We start from the raw sequence: 8413 nt of genomic DNA, 5'->3' as shown, positions 1-8413 counted from the left end.
TTTACAACTTAAATTAAGAACATAATATGGTTAAAGATGAGGGACCAAACTTGTAAGTTGAATGGATTGTGTTTAAAAGACAAGTTTACCCTTACTAAAACATGTAACTCATGCTTTAAGTGTTGTAAATTACTGAAAAATGGGTGTCTTAATTTGCCATTGTTTGGTGTATTATATATAGTATAAATAATATACACATAAAATATGTTAAAACTCATGCTCATGCTCATGCTCATGCTCATGCTCATGCTCATGCTCATGCTCATGCTAAATGTTTTATAATATGGTAAGTATAGATGTAAGGATAATATTGATAGATTATATAGATATTTGGGTATTTTTATTATCTATATTAAATAATCTATATTATATATAAAGGAAGAGTGATGGGTATCCATGGTAATTTCACAATTAGAGTTCAAGGACAAAAATGCCATTTCATAATAGGGCAAGAAAAGTAATTTGTCAATGTATCCATTAACTCTTAAGCTCTTAGTACAACATCATGAAGCTTCAATTTTTGAGACATTACTCTTCAATCCTTTAAAAAACAAAAAGTTATGGTTTACATGTGTTATTATTATAGATTATTATTATCATTATTATGGTGACTATCCACATATTATCATTATTATGGTGACTATCCACATTCTTAACTCTCATGTGTCATTATGTTTCTATTAACTTTGTTAGCCTATATATAGTGCATTCTTGTGCTTCTATTACATAAACATACATATATACATACATACCAATGAATAACAACCTCATACCCTCTATACACTATTTCTCAAGGTTAGAAGGATGTAATAAGGAAAAGTTGAGGCGATTTGGGCTAAGGAAAAAGATGATAGTGTAAAGTTCGGACTAAACTAAGCACACTTTTGGTAGTGTTGGAAATTTGTAAAAACACTTTTGGTAGTGTTGGAAATTTGTAGATTTCGTTGGTGCTCCTTTACTCTAGCATCATATTGCGTCGAAGGCGGATCATCAAAGCACTTTTCCAAAATTAAGAGGCTTGCTTTCTCACAGCCTAAGGTGATTAATTTATTACATTATATTATTATAATTCAAAATTTCATATTTCATAAGTTAAATGTTAGTAACTCAATCGGTTCACTATTGCAGGTCCTACACGCACTGCTTGAAAAATTCACAACCTCAATGGCTACATACATTCAATACCAAGCCGACAATAGTGCACAAGCAGTTCAAATCTTTGACTCATGGGCCATCGAGCTGAGCCTGACTGACTTTGAAGAATTCAGTTTGCCTTACTTGAAACGAATCTTGGACACGGTTAACCAAACTCACCCGGATCTTCCTTTAATTCTTTATGCAAGTGGGTCAGGTGGGTTGTTGGAATGGCTACCATTGACCGGGGTGGATGTGGTTAGTTTGGACTGGACCGTGGATATGGCTGAAGGCAGGAAACGATTAGGTTATGATATAGCGGTTCAAGGGAACATAGACCCGGGTGTGTTGTTCGGGACAAAAGATTTCATCACCAATAGGATACATGATACTGTGAAGAAAGCAGGGAAATGTAAACATATATTGAATCTTGGTCATGGGATTGTTGTAGGCACACCAGAAGAAAATGTTGCTCATTTTTGTGAGGTTGCTAAAAGTCTTAGGTACTAAAAAGAGTGTTTTTTGTAGACAAGACTTTAAATTATTTGTTACATGTTAGTATTGTTGCATTGCACTTTAGTTTAATATGTCCCATGTTGTTCATTCTTTCCATCTTACATTAACTATTTATGATTTGGGCTAATATATTTAAGTAACTTTGGGAATTGGCTTAATGGTTTTTCATTATAAAGTTGAAAATAAAAGCTAACCGTATTCATAACTCAATAATGAGACAACTTTCACCTTGCTCTACAAGTAACTCAACAACTAAAGAAGAGTTGCCTATAATGGTGTTTCTTGATGAAACGAGCTATAGTAGGACGGGTCGTACACAAGTTGAAAATCTATATCTATCTATCTATATATATATATATATATATATTATATCTATATAAAGGAAAAGTGATGGACAATTGAGTAATTTCATAATTACATGACAAGGACAAAAATGGCAATTCATAATTGGGTAGGAAAAGTAATTTGACAATCACTCGATTCGTATTCAAAGCGTTTGATACAATTTGATTAAGCTTTACATTTTGTAAAATTACTCTTGCATTCTTAGAAGATACAAAAGGTTTATGGTCTTTTAACTAATGATAATTATAATTTAATAACTACATTAAGTGCATATAATAATTATTAATTACATTATCACATTAAGTTCATATAAGATAAAAATACTCAAATATATCTATATAATCTATATTATCTATATCTATAGTTACTATATCTATACTATATTATAAAACATATAGCATGGGCATGTTAAGAATTTTTTTAAGAGCTTTTACATGTCTTCATTCCTATAGTACAACAAATACACGGGGCGTGAATCCAATAGATGGATATTATATAATTGTCTTGTGAGTTAAATTAATAACTTTAAAGAGGTGATATTAGCTAGAATAGAAGTTAGGGTTCAGGGTAATATAATTATCTTCATGATTAGGAAATATAATTTGATAGGTTTATTTGATAATTACACACATACACAGCGTATGTTGTAATAGATTGAATGGACAATTATATTCATGATCTAGAATATACCATGTGTATTGAATTCGATGCATTCCTTGTGAACCATATAATAATAATAATAGCAATAATAAACGGAAGTCGATTTTTTGGTGCGACTGTCGGGGAATTGAGACAGTTTCATTAGCTCCTTAGGTATTATAAGATGAGACCATGAATCGAACCAGATCGAAACATTCAGAAGTCGACGGACACACTTTGTCAGAACTTCGACTGCAAACGAAGGATAGCCTACACAAAACAATTAGTATCCCTGCCACGTAACACGACCAGTTTAAGAAAGTCATTTTAAAAGTGTGTTAAATCGAATACCATAAAACGGGTCATTTTATAAGGGTGTCAATTTAAATTTCGTTTGAAAGGTGTCATTTTAAAAGCATGTCGATTTGGTTGGCTCAAAACAAATCAATATAAAAATGTATCGATTTGGTTAGGGTCTTTACGGGTCTTTTTGAAATCGTAACGATTTGGTTTGGCTCAAAATTGGTTATTTTAAAAAGGTATCGATTTGGTTCAAGTCAAAGCGGTCCATTTTAAAAAGTTGTCAACCTGGTTCGGGTCAAAACGAGTTATTTTATAAGTGTGTTAATTTGTTTCGTTGATTTGAATTTTCCTCAATTTTGCACACATTAATCTTTTAATCCATGAGCAACTGTTGAGATAATAGTAAAATAACATATAAAAATGTATACAAGTCGACAAATAGATTGAAGTTTAGGGTGTTGATATTGAAACATAATTGGCGGACCCAATGTGACTTGTATTAGCATAAACCCATCAGGTGTACGACGCCTTTCACACGCCGGTTGAAAATAATCTCTACAACAATATGTCACATAAGGCAGGTTGGATTACGTAAAGAATTGTTTTTGAGTTTGATACAATTGTCGCTTTGTTGCTCAAATATTTTTAAGGTTTTGTTAAATTTTATATTTATATGAGTTGAGATAATTTAATTGGTAATATTGGACAACAATGAAAATAGTATAGGGTCTTTCGTAGTTGCATTTAACTCCTTAAATAGCTTCTCAAACTCTAAGGGCGCGTCCGTTTCAAGGAATGGAATGGAATGAAATTGGAATTTGCATAGGATTTGGAATTTAAAGGAATTGGATTTGGAATATGAACATTCCAATAGAAATTGGAATTGGGGGGAATTGAAATCCAAATACATTATAGTGTGTTCGTTTGACAAATGAATAGAAATCAAGAAGGGTATTTTTAACAATGATAACAACGAAAATATTTTAGCTTTTTTAGATTTTTTGCTTTTTATTTATATTTTGCGTTATGATTTTTCTTAATTTTATTTGAATTTTTTTATGGGTTTTATATTAAGATCAAAAACCCCTTAAAAATATTCAAAAATAATAATAAAAAATTCATAACTCAAAATATAAATTAAAAACAAAAAAGTAAAAAGGCTAAAATGTTTTATTCGTTGTTCTCGTTAAAAAAAACTCGAGATAAGATTCCAATGAATTTCCTTAAATTCCTCCACATTTTGGAAGGATTTGAAATCCATGTATTTAAAGGAATTTGAAGGAATTGAATTCCAATTCAAATTCTTTGAACCGAACACACCAAAATGAAATTAAGATTCTAATTCCAACGAAAGAAACACGCCGTGTCATGGGATTTTAATTCCAATTCCTTTGAATTCTCACGAATTCCTAAGTGACATTTTAAACTAAAATGTGTAATGTTAATATACATTTTAACCGTGCAAAGTAATTAATATAATTTGACTATACATTAGACTTAATATATAATTTACGGGCATGGATAGGAAAATAGTTGTTATCAAACCAAGTAACATTGAAATTCATAATGAAAATAAACCGTTTTATGTCACGCTTGCTCAAAATAAAGAAGAGAGAATGACGAAAGTCCAGGTATATGTTGGTTTTTAAGTGTATGAAAACCATTTTCTTGGGTTTATCATTTGGTTGGAAATATTGAACCAAAATATTAAATGTTGCTTAATCAATATGTTAAGGTATATTTAATTGATTATTGATTCATGTAACTAAAAATATTTGGGTAAGACGTTCATGCGTCCAACAATGGTAGATAATGTTATCAAGTTAATTCATGATCAAGGAAGTCAAGGATAATACTTCGGTTAGTTTTACTCTAAACAAAGTTTATGGTATTATTCAATTTAACGGTTCATCAATATTAATTTATATACTAAATTATATAAAAAAATATATATACTTATCTGGTTCTTGAATCTGGTTCGACTGATCGAACTGGTCCTACGGATATACCAACAAACACGTCATCGGCAACACCTTAATATGATCTCGCTGCAACGCGCGAACACTTATGCTAGTAATTATAATATCATCACCATTAAAATTTAAAATGCATTATATGAAGTTAATGTGATATAATTAATTACTTGTGCATTATTATATATACCTACTTAATGTAGTTATTAAATAATAATTATCTATATCTATATCTATATTATATATAAAATATATTGGATGGATAATTTGGTAATTTAACCCTACTGAAAAGAGACACCGTTAAATTAATTGCTCCGGCTGTTGCCTCCATTCAGTCCACCGGCCGGCCAACCCTATTTACCACGACATTTAGTGGGCATTGAATGGTTTTAAGATGTCAATGAAAGTTCAGACGCTCCCTTATTTCTACCCTCAGCAATCCGTTCACCCACAACTACAATTGATATCGCTTTCATCTTCTTCCTTGTGTCGTGTTCATCATCATCAACATCTTCAAGGCTCCGTTTTTTTTCTAGCCCTAAGCGGAGGCAAAACAACGGTTTCTGAAAGGCTACTGCTTCTGAATTTCAGTATACTTGTTCGTTAGTTTTAGATGATTTGATTATCTTGACCATATGTTACTACCTTCATTTGATTATTTGCAGATTGAACTTGAAGAAGGGATCTCAATTGTCACAGGGTATTGTGGGAATCTTGATTGAGCTACCAATAATTGGAGTGATTCTTTATGCCAGTTGATTTGTCACTATCACATATAAGATTTGTTGGTATAATTAGTAGATTTGCAGTTTTAGTCATGATGATAATTTTTTGTTGGCAAGCACCATATGATTCTTCACCTGTTTCAAACTGTTGGTCATGTCAATAAAGGGTTAATGATTTCTACAGGTATTATCCTTAACTTTTAACCTATAACACTTGTGCCAGGCCTTAATTTTCTACTTTTGCCTTAATTGAGTAAAGCTCATTACAAAAATGAGTTTTGGCAAAAGTCAATTCTTTACATATTTGAGCTGGATTTTTGAAGTTTATCACTATAAAAGCTTTTCTAATCACTTTTTTTCTCTCGCAAAACGCAATCAGTGGTTAAGTTCAAATATCTAATGGCCTGCTTTTTAAAATTTAGTTGACTTATCCACTATTTACGATGATTCTATTTTGTGAATTTTAAATTATATGACTAAAAAATAACAATAATAGTTGGTTGTAACAAATTAGAACCAACTACTGGCTATTAGTTGTCAAAACTGATAACACAACATTTGAGTTTTGACTATAATTATCAACAATCTATGTTTTATATACAACTAATTAATATTTGCAAAGGTTAACTATACGTTATTTGATGTTAACATAATACTTTCTTGATACTATCATCTCTGCATCATGTTTAACTCAAAATTTGAACAGTAAGTTTTCTGATAGTAAAAAAAACTAATGTGTCACTTAAACTGGTGTTTTGATCTCGGTTGTGTTTTTAATTATTTTTTGACCGGATTTGATTCGATTTAACCGTTTAGAACCGGTCTTAGTGTAGACAGTTATAAACAGTTGTGAAGGGTTTCTTTTGCCAAAAATCATCAAAAAACAAGTGCGAAACCTGCTTTTACTATTTAGTTTTCCTTATCTTAAATAACTGACTTTTGTAATTGTCTTAGTTTCAGTGAAATGAAAGTTGTGTGCTTAAAAGTGTAATCAATTTTCTGCTTTTCAGGTGACAAGATTAGTTTAAAATGATCTTACTTTTATGACAGGTGTTACTACGTTTGCGATCGTAACATGTGTAGTAAGTGGATTCGTGTCTCGGAGAATGATAAGTAGCTTTCTAACGTATCTAGGCTGTGTGATGGGGTTAGCTTTTTCGCCTATGTTGATCCATATGTTTTCATGCCAATCTGTCTTGTACTCGTTTGGTTCCCTTGAAAGTTTATGGTTTGCTCTTTCTAATAAGCAGGTTAAGTTTCTCAATGATTTTCAATTGTTAGCCGTCATGGACTTATGATTTTGACTCTCTTCCAGGATCGTAACTCACCCAATAAGAATCCCAATCTTAGTTACGAGGATCATATGGATATTTTGGGTATTGTAATGCATTTATCATTTGCAAAAAGAGGAAATTTTAACTTTTAAGGACCAGAGTTGAATTTCATGTCATGAACATATTTGCAATCAACTTCTTCGTTGTTCGTCAAAGGTATTTTGCTTAATTTAATAAATGAAAAGTATTGTTCAATAAAAATAAAATGTGTTTTGTTGTTGCAGACGTACCTAGCGCTGAGAGTCAAGAGATCTTGATTTATTAGTTTGAGCGTATTTCAATTGGTGATTGTCAATAATGATTATGATATATGTATAATAAAAATGTCGATGGGTGACGTTCCCGTTTTTTGTCTGGCTTTAATTTTGTTTGACTTGTTAGTGATAAGTATAAGCCAAATATACCCACTCAAATGGATCACTGGAAACTTTTCTTGTACGGGTGGCAGTGGTCATCTAAAATTTTTAAAAGTTATAAGCAGTTTGTTTGTCTATAATGACTAGGTAGTTTGCAAACAATATGCATTTGTAGCCGCTGTTTGTTTTATTTTGCCTGATGTGCCATGTCCCATGGCAAATTATATAAGGTAAAAAGAACAAAATTAATAAAGAAAAACAAGATGACTTGAAACAGAGAGAACATTTTAACAACATTTCTTTTGTTAAAATGATAAATGATCACGTGCCTATTGCAAAAACGAATATAAACAACTTATTTAAACCTAAGCCAAATCTGGTCAGCAAAACTGAAAATTGGCTCCACAGTTTTAGTTTTTGGTTGCTGCATTGATAACCAAGAACATTTCCGATATTTTAAAAGGTTTTGGTTAATTTGCTCTTTGCAGTTTGATCTCATAAAAATTATTATGTCAAACTTTCCAAATCGGTTTTAAAAGGTGAAAACAATGGTATTTAGATTTCATATTATTTTTTTCAACATTTATGAGTGTTTATACATGTTTTTTGGTTCTTCATGTAGTGGTTGAAGGAATGACTAACCGAGCTAAGATTTGAGTCATTATTCAAAGGACAACCTTTTATACGAATCATAGTTGGATTGACCCGAAACATAAACACCTTTGGTATTTTGATTCATCAACACAATCTTGTATAAATGCATTTCTCGCGATGGATTGACCCGAACAATGAACACCTTTGGTATTTTGATTCACCAACACAATCTTGTATAAATGCATTTCTCGCGCTGGATTGACCCGGAACATGAACAACACCTTTGGTATTTTAATTCATCAACACAATCTTGTATAAATACATAATTGCGTTTAATATATTTTTTGCTAATGATATATAAATTTTAATTTTTGGTATCGTAAAATTTGTCGAATATAAATTTAACTACAACAAATGCTGGTCCCAAAACGATCCGAACAACTATCAATCGAATTCCCGTTGCGTCCCTAGCTAAAAGACAATAAACATTTTGC

The sequence above is a fragment of the Bidens hawaiensis genome, unplaced genomic scaffold, assembly GCF_021521415.1.
Source record: "Bidens hawaiensis isolate Kalapana, Puna unplaced genomic scaffold, B.hawaiensis_p1.1 tig00036823_1, whole genome shotgun sequence".
Lineage (NCBI taxonomy): Eukaryota > Viridiplantae > Streptophyta > Magnoliopsida > Asterales > Asteraceae > Bidens > Bidens hawaiensis.
This window is presented reverse-complemented; position numbering follows the sequence as displayed.